This window comes from Phascolarctos cinereus, unplaced genomic scaffold (genome assembly GCF_003287225.1).
Source record: "Phascolarctos cinereus isolate Bilbo 61053 unplaced genomic scaffold, phaCin_HiC Scaffold_2;HRSCAF=192, whole genome shotgun sequence".
In the NCBI taxonomy this organism is placed as follows: domain Eukaryota; kingdom Metazoa; phylum Chordata; class Mammalia; order Diprotodontia; family Phascolarctidae; genus Phascolarctos; species Phascolarctos cinereus.
This window is the reverse complement of record NW_027555625.1, coordinates 2,006,484-2,021,359: the sequence shown is the minus strand read 5'-3', so window position 1 is coordinate 2,021,359 and position 14,876 is coordinate 2,006,484. Positions and strand designations below refer to the sequence as shown.

Genomic DNA, 14,876 nt, shown 5'->3' with positions numbered 1-14,876 from the left:
GAACTCTTGAAACTCCTCGATCAGAGGGATGTAATTCTCAGACTTACTCTTTTTTTGGGGGGGAGGGAAGGCAATTAGGTCTAAGGGACATGCCCAGGGTCACACAGTCAGTGAGTGCTATGTGTCTGAGGCAGGATTTGAACTCAGGTCCTCCTGACTCCAGGGCCAGTGCTCTATCCACTGCACCACCTAGCTGCCCCCAGACTTATTCTTGAAGAATTTTACTTTGGAAGCTGTGTGGAAGACAGAAGCAGAAAAGAGAGGCCAAAGCCAGAGTCTTTCTGAGTCTTGTGATCATGGCTGCCATTTCTTTATACCCACAATTGCTCCCTTAATAATACTTTGTAAATTTTTGTCAGGAATTAAAGACAAGCTCACTGGTCCTTAGCTTGTAGACTGTCTCATCCTTTTTTCTTTTTTCTTTTTTTTTGGTAAATGAGGGAAGTGAAGAAGGAAAGAAGGAAGGGAGGAAGGAGGGAAGGCAGGATTTATTAAATACCTACTGCATTCCAGGCACTGTGCTAGGAACTTTACAAATGTTGTCTGTCATTCATTTGAAGAGGACGAATGATGTTATGGGCGATGTCTTGGCTTGCTCAGGAAGCGAGTTTAAGTGAGGCTGAGCTGCACAAAGTCATCAGCCTCACTCCCTCTTCCAGAGGCATTGATGTTCAGTTGAAGGGCAAAAGTCAAGATGACTGGCGATGGCCCAGGATGCAGTGCATGACCTTGGGGTCTTCCATGTCCGACCAAGCTCTTAGTGCTCTATACTGCCTGTTTCACTCTCCTTCATGACCATTGGAACAAATTCTTCTCATCTACCCATTCTTCTGGGGAAAATATTTACATAGTTGAGGTAGTCATCCCCCTAACTCACTGAAAGGTTTGAGGTCTGTTGGTTAACTTCAATCTGGTTTAGCCTGTCTGCTGAGAAGGTTTGCTGGGGTGTGGCCACTGTCCATGCTACAGCTTTTTGGAGTCATAGGTGAGAGTTAAGTAAATCAAGTGAACACCAAAGGTGGATGTGTAGCCCTGAGAAGGACTTGGCAAGCCCTCGCAGCACAGAGGCTAGTCCTCCTGAACAACACATACACCCCAACTTTACAAATATCCCATTTGAACCTCACAATACCTCCATGAGGTAGGTGCTGGTTTTATTCCCATTTTACATTTGAAGAAATTGAGACAGAAGTTAAGTGTCTTGCCAAAGGTCCCACAGCAAATAAGTGTCTGAGGCTGGATTTAAACCCAGGCCTTCCTGAATCTAGACCCAGATCTCCACCCACTATGCCACATTGCTGTGATGAACCCTTCTCCATTCCTTTGGCACCTCTCCATCTGGCAACAGTTTTCTCAAGACCACTGACAATGACTCATCATCTGGTCTGGAAGCCTAGGGCTCATTTGGGGAGTGTTGGGGCTCTCTCCCACTTTTTCCCTAGCTAGCTATGGGCTTAAGTCCATTCTGTGCCCACCTTTCCCAGTCCAGAGTGGACACACAATGTGGGACAACTCTAAACTTTTCATTCAGTTGGACTTGGCATTTCCTCTGTGCTAGACTTTTTGGAGGAATCATTCCAGAGTAGGAATAGCTCCTATTTCTGGGATCCTCTAAAAAGTGTAAATCAGTAATGAAGAAGGGACTGAGCCTTTCAATTATTCATGATCATGTTGGAGAATTAAGATATAGAAATCAAATAGCCCAGCAAGGTATTCAATGGTAATGGTTGAGAAAGTGGGACATAGACTGAGTCCAAATCTTGCCTCAGACATTTACAAGATGCATAACTCTGAGCAAATCATTTAACTGGCTACCTCACTTTCTTTATCTGTCAAATGAAGATTTTTAATTATAGCACTTACCTCCCAGGACTGTTATGAAGATCAAATGCTATATTACTTGTAAAATAATATGCTGCCCTTAAAACACTATACAAGGAGTGCTGTTGTTATTACCATCATCATCATCATCATCATCATCATCATCATCATCATCATCATCATCACCATTATCATCATTGCAGTCATAATTGCCATCCTCATCCTCCTCCACATCAGTCAGAATAGCTTGGAATAGAGTCACTGGAAGCTGGGCATAAGAGATGGCTCCATGGAGGAAGTTCTTCTACAGCTGGACTTGGGAGGTGAGTTAACATAGGTAGGAAGTGAATGTGTGGAACTTGGCCTGGCTTATTGGGAAGATGGTGAGGAAGCTCCCCTCCCTAATAGAAGGAGTCCATTGAGAATTCTGAGCAGCAAAGCAAGAGAGTCTAAGAGGAAGAGAAGCAATTGAATGGGAAAGGCCTTGAATATTAGCCCATGAAGCTTGGACTTTGTCCTGTGGGCAGAATGTTCTTTTATGGTTCCAGTTAGTGACTTTGCCAGACTGCCATCAGCTTACCCAGAGGGACAAGCCTTCCCCTGGGAAATGGCTTTGTTTTTCTTGGGATAATTGCTTATTTTGAATAATATCTACCTTGGATAAGTAATGAGCTGGGGTAACTATGTAAACATCATTTGTGACAACTGGTCTTGATTTTCTCTTGAGAGGCACATGGCCAGGAGTGGAGAGGCATGTCCCTGTGCCCCTGCAGCCCAAGCCCTTTGCCAGGCCCTCTTTATGATGGTCTGCATTAAAATTCTAACAATACACTGTGCTCTGTGCCTGAGATGCAGCTCTTGCAGCTGCTATGTCTGCTGGATGGAACCAACAGGGCATATGTTGGCATTGCAAGCACAAAGAAATAGCCCCTGCCACCGCCTTTGACCAGTGGTGCATGGCCTGCTTGTTCTTTGGGCATCTTCTTTCCTAAGGTGCAGCAGAACTTTCCAAGTGGATAGGTGACTCTTTGCCCACTGGACAGAAGTTCTGGAAGAAGAAGATGAAGAACACTGTTCTCTTGCCAGCCTCAGTGTGGAGGAGGGCAAGGGGGCACCTGGGCCAGCTCAACCCAGACCTCCACCTGAAAATCAGGCTCAGTAAGAAATGCATTTTCTGGCACATTTATCTGAGTTACTAGCAGAGCAATCTTATGGTTGAATAGGCACTTACATGGCAAGATCATTGATGGGGGTACCCAATGGGGCAGATTCAGGGGGGACCCTTACTGGGACCCATAGTGTCCACTCTGAAAGCTGCCATGCCATTCCACCACAACCTTTTAGACATGTAACTACAAGGGAAGAGGGACTGTCAAAGTTTTCTTCTGTAAGTTTTGGTTAGAAAGCTAAATATCTGCCTGAAGGTGAACTTGATAAGATTATGTCCTAGGTGGAGGCTCTTAAACTTGTGGATCCCAAATATACCTACTTCACAGAGCTGTTGTAAGAGTCAAATGCAATAACTTGGATGAAGTACTCTGGAAGCCATAAAGTTAGCTAGCTAGCTAGCTAGCTAGTAGTAGTAGTAGCAGTAGCAGCAGCAGCAGCAGTAGTAGTAGTATGAGCCATTGTTGAGGTAGGCACAAAACCCGTGTTTGAGGATGGGCTTGAGCATCGTGGGTAAAGCCATTCATTAGGGAGGCCAGAGTCCATGGGAAGGCACAGTGGTCACACTCTGCAGGGATTAGTGGAACATGTCAATCTCTTGAAGAAGCTGTTATCAACATGGCCACCATTCCATCAGGCCCTTCTCATCCAGTGCAATCCTTGTGGTCTTTGGTTACTTGTGGGCAACAGCTCAGCCCCTGGGCTGCTCCTCAGCTAACCCTAAGAGCTCAGGCTCTGTGAATGGACCATCTACTCTTTTGCACTCCAAATCCTTGACATGTGTTTTAGAGGAATGAGCAGGTGGGAATATGGAAAGATAAGAGGACAGAGAAGGGGGACTCAGCCCCTCCAAGCTTATCTTCAGTCTCCCCTCCTTTGGGAGGCCTTTCCTGGTCCCCTTAGTTGCCAGTGCCTTTGACCCCCCACCACCACATCCCATCCCCAATTGCTCTACATTTCCTTTGTGAACTTTGTATTTACTTACGTGTATACATGTTGTTTGCCTTGATGGAAGAGAAGGTCCTTCAGGATGAGGATAATTTTATTTTTCTTTGTGTTGCTAGTACCCAGCATGGCATTTCTCATAGAGTAGGCCCTTAAACACTTGAATGATTGACCTCACTCCCATTATTGACCACTCGGTGGCTGGACTGAGAGGGACACCCATGATCATGCCTGCTGGGAAGGCATCTATCCACCTGTGTGGTGGAGAGGAGAACATGGATACTGGGAAGAATCTAGGGATGGTGTGGGGAGGAGTGATGACCCCAACCTGCTCTGTAGCCCCTTTCCTTGGACTATGCAAGGCTTTACTCCTGCTTCTTTAAGATGCTCATTATAACAACAGCTAGCATTTATATAAAACTTAACATTTGCAAAGCACTTTACATATGTTACCTCATTTGGTTTTCTCAACAATCCTGAAAGTGGGTACTATTATTATCTCCATTTTTACAGATAAGGAAATAGAGATACAGAGAGAAGTGAAGTGAGTTGCTCAAAGTCGTATATCTGGTGCCTGAGGCAGGAATGTCCCAGACTTTATCCTACTCCACTTAGCTGTTTTTTAGCATCTGGGGTCATTTGGGAATGAGCTCCACAAGGCTTGAGGAGTCATCTTTCTATAACTCACTACAAACTTAGAAACACAGCATTGCAGAACTCTCTTAAGGGCCATTGAGTGCACCCCAAAACCCCACCTGGCAGGCAGTCCTGTCGCTGCTGCTTAGACCACTGGGCATCCCACTTAGGGACAGCTCTCATTGTTGGCATGTCCCTCCTAACATTGAGGCTACATCAGCTTCTTGCCGCTCCCCCATTGCTCCTATTTCTGGCCCTTGTCATTAAAACAGAAAAAGCCTGACCATGTTTTCTGTGGGAACCTTTAAATATTTGAAGAGATGTCTACCGAGTCACATCAAGACTTCTCCAGGCTAAACATCCCCTGTTCCTTTGATGGATCCCCAGGGGATACGGGCTAAAGGCCTTGCCCATTCTGATGGCCCTTCTCTGTACACTCTCCAGTGCAGCCTTCCACTGCTTTTAGGAAGCGGGGGCAGCCAGACAGTAACCCAGTATCCCACATGTGGTCTGGACACAGAGCCACAGAGAGCAAACCTGCCATCTCCTTATTCTTAGAAGCTCAGGGTCTCTTAATTCAGCCCAAAATGGGCTTGGTTATTATCCAATTTAATTTAACTTAATTTAGATTTTATGTTTGCCATCTCAACTGCTGACTTGTGTCAAACCTGACACAGAAACCTCACTGAAACCCCAGATCTCTTTTATAGACAAACCAAGATTCACCCCCTCCCATCCCTTTGTGTGCATGACATCAAGTATGAGGCTGGATATTTACCAGTGGTGAATTCCCTCTTCCTAGATGAAGCCCACTGCTCCAGCCTGCCAGGATCTCCAGGCATCCTCGGTCTCTCTTCCACTGGATGAGCTCTTCCTCTCTGTGGGGTCACCTGCAGGTGTGATGAGCTGTCTGTTTCCTTCTTTACCCAAGACATTGATAAAACAAGAAAAACTTTTGTGGTCTCAGATTTCACCCAGATCTCCTAATTACTACGGATATTACAGGGCTTAATTAGTTGATGTTTTTCATCTTTTATCCCAAAGTTGGCATTTTAATATGCTTTGTAAAATCTGACTTTCATGCTGTGAAAACATTATTTAAACAACTATTGTAGGCGTTGTGTGACGACAAGAGCTGCAGCCTGGGAGTCAGGAGACCCCAGCTAAAGGATTTTCTCTGCTGCTAACTCTGTGTATGACCCAGGGCAGCCTTGACCAAGCCAAGCTTCAGTTTCCTTATCTGCAAATAAGCATTGAGCTAGGTGATGTCCAGGACCACCCTGCTCAAATGAATTTAACCCAGGGGCGTGGCTGGACTGGGAATGAAGTGCCCAAGTTTGCACCTCAATCCTGACATTTACTAGCTGCATGACTGTAGGAAAGTCACTTTTCCTGAGCTTCATTTTCCCCATCTCTACAATGGGCTGGTCACCTTTGCATGGTGTTAAGTACTGCACTCCTGCAACGGCATCTGTGATGGCCCTCACTGCCTCTTCTGATGCAGAGCCTGGGCCTGCTCCTTCTCACTGCATTGTGTTTTATAAATGTCTGGGGTCAGAAAAGTCATTCCTGGGGCCCAGTATATGGTGGTGGGTGTTCCCAGCCTGCCTTCTGCAGGTGGCTCACTCTTGGAGGCTCTGAAGATTGGTAGAACCTTCTTAAGACTGGTCTCTGCTGGCCCGACATGTGAGAGCTGTGGTGAGGGAGGGGTTAATAGAAGGGGATGGTTCCCAGGTCCAGGAGCCTCCTTAGCAGAGTGGGTGAGCTGGGGCAGGAGGAGGCCCAAGTGGCATTGCATGGGGCTAAGGGTAAAGCCAGGGCAAGAAGATGGGCCACGAATTTTGGCACATGCAGGAGTAGGCTTTGGCCCCAAAAGACTCCGGTCATCTCTCTGCAACACTGGACGGGCCATCACTTCACTACATTTCCCCTCAAAATTCTTTTTTCGGCTTTGGTTTGGATGTAGCCTTAGGGGCAGGTGGCCCTTCCCACAAGATTCTGACTCACCTTCCAACAAGGACAGAGAGGCCTGACATAGCTTAAGGAGGAGGAACTGAGTGAAGCCCTAGGATCAGTGTGGAGCCTAATGTAACCGATCCATTAGGCAAGGCTTCTTCAGGTGCCTGACGCCTCTGAACATCGCCTCCTTTGGATCTCTTGTCTGGGATCTGAGCACCTTACTGCCCTCCTTGTTCCCATTTACTGCCAGGGGGGCAAGGACTTGCAAACTCTTCCCCCACTTGTATTCCTTCTTTCTGGTATCCCAGGAGAAGTATGAACTGCCTTATTGACCTGGGCAGCTGGGGGCTGATGTGGGTCTGCTCTGCTTTGGAGTGGAGCAGAAGTCTGGCCTTGTACTCCAGCCATCTGTCTGTGTGTATTTCAGTCTACATGGTTGACCATGCGTCTGTCCATCTTTGTGCATCCATTTGTATGCCTGGCCATCTTTATATCTGCCTGTGTGATCGGTGTTTCTGTCCATGCATTTTTTTCCGTCTGTGTGTTTCTGTCTTTCTCCTTCCATCTCTGTGTCCATCTTTGGGTCTGTTTGTCAATGCACAGCCCTCAGTTTCTCTCTCGGTGTGCTCCTCTTGGTCTTCTTCCTGAGTGAGGAGTTGAGAAGTAATTCATTTCCAGACCACTGTGGGCTTAGGAAAAGTACTGATCATAGTCCCTGGTAATCCTCTTTGTGGAAATAGTCGTACATGTTCTGTGACTGTCGTTATGGCTAAGGAATGCCCTTTCAGTCTCTAGCTGTCATTATTGGTCGATGCTCATGAGGTTGAGCTGAAGACCCCCAGGAAGGGCCATGGGACTGGCCTTTGGCACGCTCACTTCCGAGCTGAGAATCCCCAAACGTTTGAGGAAGGGAAGCATGAGAAGAGACTCAGCATGTGGTAGCAGGTGGCAGCACCCTGCACCCCTGCCCCGTGGCCCACCAAAGAGCACTGTCATGATCATATTCACACAGTACTTCAGGCTCGGCAAAGCACTTTGCCCATGTCATCCCACTGGATCCTCACAATGACCCTGCGAGGCAGGTGCTTTCAGTATCCTCATTATTGCAGATGAGGAAACTGAGGCACAGAGAGGTTAAGTGACTTGTCTAGGTTCCCATAGTTAGTAAGCATCTGAAGCCAGATTTGGACACATCTATCCTGACTCTTGGTTCAGTTGTCTGTCCACTGTCATACCTAGCTGCCTGATAGAAGTCCTGGGTTTGGAATCATGGAACTGGACTGAAATTCTGGCACCACAATGGCGTGAATCTGGATTGCTTAGCCTTTTCCTCCGACCCTTAGCTCAGCAATCCACAAAATGAGGCTAGATGAACTCTAAAGTTCTTCCCAGCTCCCAGGATTGCCATTTCAGAGATGAGGACACTGAGGCTAATAGAGATTCAATAAAATGTCAATTAAAAAGAAATCAAATTAAAAAACAACACAGTCCACAGTCACCCAGTGAGGCAGGACCTCCATGCCTCATGTGCTGGTCTGTTGGTAACATTCTCTCCTGGGGTGTCTCTCATTCACCCTTGAATTGACCAGATGCATCAATTATCTAACTGGCGCTGTGCGGTTAGAACAGAAAACAAAGAGAACCAGGTTGAAATATGCATCACTGCTCACCAGTGAGCTTCCTGTGACACCAAACAGATGATCTGACTGGTTTCTCAGCCTGTGTACCAAGGCAGGGGAGAGCTTATAGCCCAGGGGCTCCCTCCTGACCTGAGATTCACCTGGGGAACTCTTCCCAAAGGACGGCTACCTCTGAGCCTCAGATGGAGGCACTGATTCTGCCTTCTTTTTCTTGGTGCCCATATCGTGGTCTTCTGGGGCCTGATAAAGACCCAGCAGAAATCAGTGTGCCTGCCTCCCCCAGGGTGAATGGCTGAGACATGGACCATTGAGCTCTTTCTCTCTCTCTGTCTCTCTGTCTCTCTCTGTTTGGAGATAGTTAATAATAGCATGGATATAGAATTTTAAGATTTGCAAAGCACTTGAGAAATATTACCTCATTTAATCCTCACAAGAACCTTGAGTGCTGTTATTACCCCCATTTCACAGTTGAAGAAACTGAGGCAAACAGTTTAAATGACTTGCCCAGGATCATAAAGATGGTAAATATCTGAGGCTGGACTTGAACTTAAGTTTTCTTGACTTCAGGTTTGATGTTCTCTGTATTACGTCACCTGGAATTCTTCCTTCAAATGGAACATACAGGTATGCATGTGTGTATAAATATATATACATATAACATGCATAAATATGCATGTGTATTGTGTAATAATACTATGTGCATATATGTGTATATATCCATATATATCTCAATTATCACAGTATTTTACTGATAGCTTAGCAAAGATACCTCTACCACCTTCAGGCCAGATTCATGTCCGAGCACCAAATACAACTGCCTGCTCTTTGTCTGAAAATTATCCAGTTCAGACTTTTGCGTGCGCCCCATTCCTGCAGAAGGGTAAGCGGCATCAGCTTGACTGGGCTTTGCAATAGCAAGAATGGGAGCGGATGGGCAAGGGGGGAGCTCGGTTTAAAAGGACAAGGCTGAGGAGATGCTTTCCTTACCAGTGTCTCAAATTTTGCACATAATAATCACTGACATTTGTAAGCTCTCTTTCATTTAGCAGTCCCCAAGGTCCTTTCTGATGAAGCAGCGCTCTCGGATTCTCCTCCGTGGGCCATCAGGCATGCCATACTGTCACCCTGGGGTGGCAGCCTAGTCTGAGAGGGGCCATGTGCCTCAGAGCTAGGAGGGGAACCCTCCAGGCCAGGGCAGAAGCAAGTGAGGAGAGCACCCGGGTGCCCAGTAACAGCCCCATGCTGGGTTACTCAGCTGATCTGGAGAGTGGTTCTAGCTGGACAGAAGGCCAGGAGGCATCACCTCCACCCTCTCCAGAGATGACAGTCCCCTGCTTCAATCCCATCTGTTTGCAAGGCACCCTCTCAGCCTGAGCTAAGGGCTCCTCTGGAGAGCTGGCCATTCATTTCTTGTGGACTTGAGGTCGGACAGTGGAGCTCAGAGGAGTGTCACTCCCATCTACCCCCTCCCCAGTGGAGTCTCCAGCTTACTGCCTATGGTAGGTCATTAGCCTAAGTTCTTCCTCATGTCCTACAGGCCTGGATCAGGTACAGGGAAGACGCAAACAGCACATCGCTCAAATCTGATCATTAATAAGTGACATAAGAGCCTGGCAGCGGCAGCAGCGGTTTTACAAGGACTGTGGAACCTAATAGCCAAATGATCCTTCCTCAGCAACTTCCTGCTTCACATTCCAGCTATTTGAGACCAAGAAATACCCAATCACACTTCCCTATTTCATGGACTTGAGCTGCCTGAGGTGTGTGCTAAGAGACCACAGATTTTTCCCCACTGCAGCCTTCCTCGGTATTTGCCAATTTAAATGGACCTATGCCATATCTGAATGTCTCTCTCCTCCTCCCTATATATTATAATTTAAAGATGCTTGTTTCTCCTAAGTTGTTATGTACACGTCGAATATATAGCAGCCTGGGTCCTTTAGGAGGAGAAGGAGCTTCTTCTGCATTTCCAGCCCCCTTCTCATTTCCCAGATGCCCTTCCCATCTCCCTGCCCCCTTCCCATCTCCCAAGCTCCCTTCCCATTTCCCAGATCCCCTTCCCATCTCCCAGGCTCCCTTTCCCATCTCCCACCTCCATTCCATCTCCCAGACCCCCTTCCCATCTCCCAGATCCCCTTCCCATCTCCCAGATCTCCTTCCCATCTCCCACCTCCATTCCATCTCCCAGACCCCCTTCCCATCTCCCAGATCCCCTTCCCATCTCCCAGATCCCCTTCCCATCTCCCAGATCCCTTTCCCATCTCCCACCTCCATTCCATCTCCCAGACCCCCTTCCCATCTCCCAGATCCCCTTCCCATCTCCCAGATCCCCTTTCCATCTCCCAGATCCCCTTCCCATCTCCCAGATCCCTTTCCCATCTCCCAGATCCCCTTCCCATCTCCCAGATCCCCTTCCCATCTCCCAGATCCCCTTCCCATCTCCCAGATCCCCTTCCCATCTCCCAGGCCCCCTTCCCATCTCCCAGATCCCCTTCCCATCTCCCAGATCCCCTTCCCATCTCCCAGATCCCTTTCCCATCTCCCAGATCCCCTTCCCATCTCCCAGGCCCCCTTCCCATCTCCCAGATCCCCTTCCCATCTCCCAGATCCCCTTCCCATCTCCCAGGCCCCCTTCCCATCTCCCAGATCCCCTTCCCATCTCCCAGATCCCCTTCCCATCTCCCAGATCCCTTTCCCATCTCCCACCTCCATTCCATCTCCCAGGCCCCCTTCCCATCTCCCAGATCCCCTTCCCATCTCCCAGGCCCCCTTCCCATCTCCCAGATCCCCTTCCAATCTCCCAGATCCCTTTCCCATCTCCCACCTCCATTCCATCTCCCAGGCCCCCCACAGCTGCCTGGGGAGCCCCAGGGAGCTTGATGAGCAGCTTCTGTTGATTCTCAAGCCTTCTCTGGAAACAATATCCCTTCTTCTTTTTTCTTCTCCGAGGATCCCTTGTAATGATTCCCCTTGGATGCCCACTTCAGCAGTGGGCACTGTCCATCTGCCAACTTGCAGCTAGAAGCAGCCAGGGCTCAGAGCCAAGGAGCTGGACCCATGGCCTCGCATGCCAAGATACCAACTTGGTGTCAGCAAAACTGAAGTAAGAAAAAAATCCAATTAAGTTAATTTTCAAAACTAAAGATTCTCTAAAGTGACAGGGAGACAAAATTAGTTTAAAATGATAAAACTTTATTAAATTGTTGCTAGCACATTGTTTTCAATTCAATGCTGAGTGGTTTTCAAATGAATGTCACACATTTTGAAGGCCCAACCCTCAGTTTGTTTGAATGGAGGCAGGAAGATCACCTTAGGCATGACCTTGGGAAAGTCCTTTCCCTCCCCAGCCGTACTGTCTTCCTCATGTAGTGGGGAAGTGGGACTAGACCATGGTAAGCTCCATCACAGCTCTCTCTTTGGAATGTGAGCTCCTCGAAGGAGAGGACCATGGTGTTTCTTTCCTTTCTTTGTATCCCCAGCATTTAGCACCAAACCCAGAGCAGACGTGAGCTTCAGAAATGCTTGTGGAATAGCTAACAGAATGACTCTGACCTCTTGGGACCCCTTGAGATTTCAGCTTGTGGATGAGCCAGGTTGGCCCTGACAGTTGGCTTGGCTTTCCGGAGGCCCCCAAGGGAACTGCCTCCTGCCCATCTCAAATTGGATGGCCAGTAGACACCTTAAATCCAACATGGCGAAAGCAAACTCATTCTCTCTCCCTCTAAGCCCTCCCCATCCCTGTCAGGGGCACCTCCAACCTCCCCATCTCCCAGACTCCCAACCTGGAAATTGTCCTCACTCCTCTCTCCTTCCCCACCACACCCAGTCTGCAGTCATGTTCTGTCTTTCCTGCCTTTAGAGCGCCTCTCACATATGCTCCCTTCTCTCCTCTGCCCCCACCCTGGTGCACCGTCATCACCTCATGACTGGAACCTTCCTGCCCCAGCCCGCCCCCACCCCAGTCCATCCTCCTCTCAGCCACTAAAGTGATTTTCCTGAAGCACAGCTGTGACCATGTCCCCATTGAACTCCAGTGGCCCTCTGGCCTCCAGGATCAAATACAAAGTCCTCAGCTTGGCTTTTGAAGGCCCTCTTGATCTGACCTCCTCTTACATTTTACTTCCCTCCAAGAGTTCTGGCCTCCTCACTTTTCTTCAGCTGAGACACACCATTGAGGCAGTCAGGTGGCTTGGTGGATTGAATGACTGGTCTGGAGTCAGGAAGACCTGAGTGCAAATCCAGTGGCACAGCCTTGTTAGCTGTGGGACCCTGGATGAGTCGCAGTTTCTTCAGCTGCAAAATGGGGTTAATAACAGCGTCTGGCTTACAAGGTCATTGTGAGGATCAAATGAGATCATGTTCGTAATGCTCTGGGTGCAGTGCTAGGCACATAGTAGGCGCTGCACAAATGCTTGTGGTAACTTGGACTGTGGATCACTCACAATTAATTTTTTCCATCCAGTGGCTTGGTGCACTAGACACCTTGGCCTGGGTCTACAGAGCCTCAGGGGGTGGTCTTGGGCTGGGGGCTGAGCTCAGCGTCAGCAGATGGTTTCCTGCATCCAGTAGCTAAAACCTCCCCCTGCCCACTCCTGCCCCTGGCCCCATGGCCACCCTTCAGATACTTTCTCCTTTAAGGTTCCCAGGCTGTGTTTATGCAGGTTTGGGGAAATCTAGGCAGACACATAACATAGAGGCCCAGACTCCAGGAGCGCTTGAGGGACTCTCTACTGCTCCAGGCCTGGTGCAGGCACTGCTCCCACCTCACTGTCTAGCCTTGGGGAGGACTGCAGGAAGAATAAGGACTAGGGCCTGGACTAAAGCTGGTGTAGGAGTTTGAGGGGGACTGCATAGTCTGAAGTGACCGCAGACAATTACAGCTCTCCTGAGGGAAGGTTCATCAGCAGATCCTTTGCCTGAGGCCTCCCCAGGGCCCTCTGCTGTTGAAACAGGCCCAGGAGAACCAGCCAGCTGTGCCCCACTCTGTCATAGCAAGGAGCCCCAGGCCAGGATGTTGCTGAGAGCACACCTTCTCACTCCTGCTGGTAGGGCTCTGTACACTGTCTGCCACATAGTAGACACTTACTACATGTTAGTCAACTGATTGGGCCCCAGCAGGCCCTTAGCAAAAGAGGGGCTGGTATGAATCTTGATACATTCAAAAGGAATGACCTTCCTAATAGTTCTAATATTCTAATATTCCCCAGGAAAGCTTCAGGGCCACTTTTTGCTGCCTCACAGAAACTCCAGGGGATTGGTTGGCAGGGTAAGTGGGGTCATTCTGATTTTGCAAATGTAGATACTGAGGGCCACAAAGGGCAGTGATTCACTCTCAGCCATGAAACCAGGGCTGGGACCCGTCTCTTCTGACCTCTGGCCCAGGACTCTTTCCATCACACATCACTCCTCCTCTGGTTCAACGTGTAGGAGCCAGTGATCCCAGAGGGAGGAGATAGCTCTCCCAGAAGATCTGGCCCAGCTGCCTCCTTCCCTCCTGAAATAACAGATTCTCCCCATTGGAAGAAAAAAGGGCCAGCTTATGCAGGAGAATGAGCTGTCTCAGGAGATAGCCAGGTCAGTGTCCACGTGGGTTTCTTCCTGGCCGCAATCTCTGGGCACTCTCACACAGCTACCTTATCCTGGGAGGTCAAGCCTGGCTAACTGAAGCCTTTAATCCTTCATTTTCTACGTGGTGAGCAGGCTGCCTGAGCAGGCTCTGCCTTGGTCCTCTGAGCTTCTCAGACATTGGGTCAGCTCCTACAGCCCCAGCCGCTTGCCTGCCCAGGAAAGGCTGCTCTGCCTTGAAGTGTCTGCAGTATGTAGGGCTGCTGCTCTGCACCCAGGGGCTGGTAACTTACCACATTGTAGGACTTACAGCTAGAGGGGATAATTTATTCTAAGTCCCTTGACATACAGATGGGAAAACTGAGACCAAAAGAGGCTGGGTTTCTAATCGAAGGGGTTGACACTTTGTGCATTGGTGCCCTTCCTCATGTTGGGTCTGGTCAATGTCCTCCAATGATCCTAGCCCTCATGGGCATCTCTGGTTGTGGATTGGGCTCCTAGCTTCCTTGCCACCCGAGGGGCATCTCCGTGGCCCAACCCATGGAGCTGGGCTGCAGGGAAGACAGTCCTGGCGCTTCCCAGCTCTGCTCCCTCCCCACACCTCTCAGAACTGTTTCCCACTAAATGTTATTCTGAAAGATACTTCATCTATTTTTCATCATTTTCTCCCCTCCTCTGAATGTTTTTTGCGGCTCAGGAGCTCGCTTGCTTCGGGGAGAGGTGGAAGGTTTTTAACTCCACTGCTAATGAGTGAGATGGAGCCTGACAAGGTGACTCATTAGCAGAATTCATTAATCGCAGCTGAAGGGAGGGCTCCAGATGGGAGGGGGAGAAAAGGTTTTTCCAAGGGGCCTTTAGTGTGCAGAGCCCCCTTTTAACAGGATGGGGTGGTTGTTGGGATCCTCTCATGGGGGCTGGAATCATCTTTGCAGTTTCTGCTGTGTTTTGTAAAGAAATCCATACAGAAGAGACCATTCCCCTTATCCATCCTAGCCCCCTCCCACCCAGGTATATGGGGAATGAGTCACATTTTTAATGCAGAGAAGTTATGCAAAAGGCAAAGAAGGAAAAAAAAAAAGTCCATGCAACTAAATCCTACCCAAAGCACAAAGCCCACATTCAGCAATCTTATGTTGCACTCAC

General features: G+C 48.7%; 1 long non-coding RNA gene across 1 annotated transcript; it reads left to right on the top strand.

Annotated features, from left to right (window-relative positions):
- Positions 1-2,068: 2,068 nt before the first annotated feature.
- On the top strand, positions 2,069-13,435 carry LOC110194874 (uncharacterized). The gene is made up of 5 exons (XR_002320817.2): positions 2,069-2,144; positions 8,736-8,792; positions 9,706-9,928; positions 11,118-11,271; positions 13,376-13,435. It is a non-coding gene; the product is annotated as an uncharacterized LOC110194874 (long non-coding RNA).
- The last annotated feature ends 1,441 nt before the right edge of the window (positions 13,436-14,876 follow it).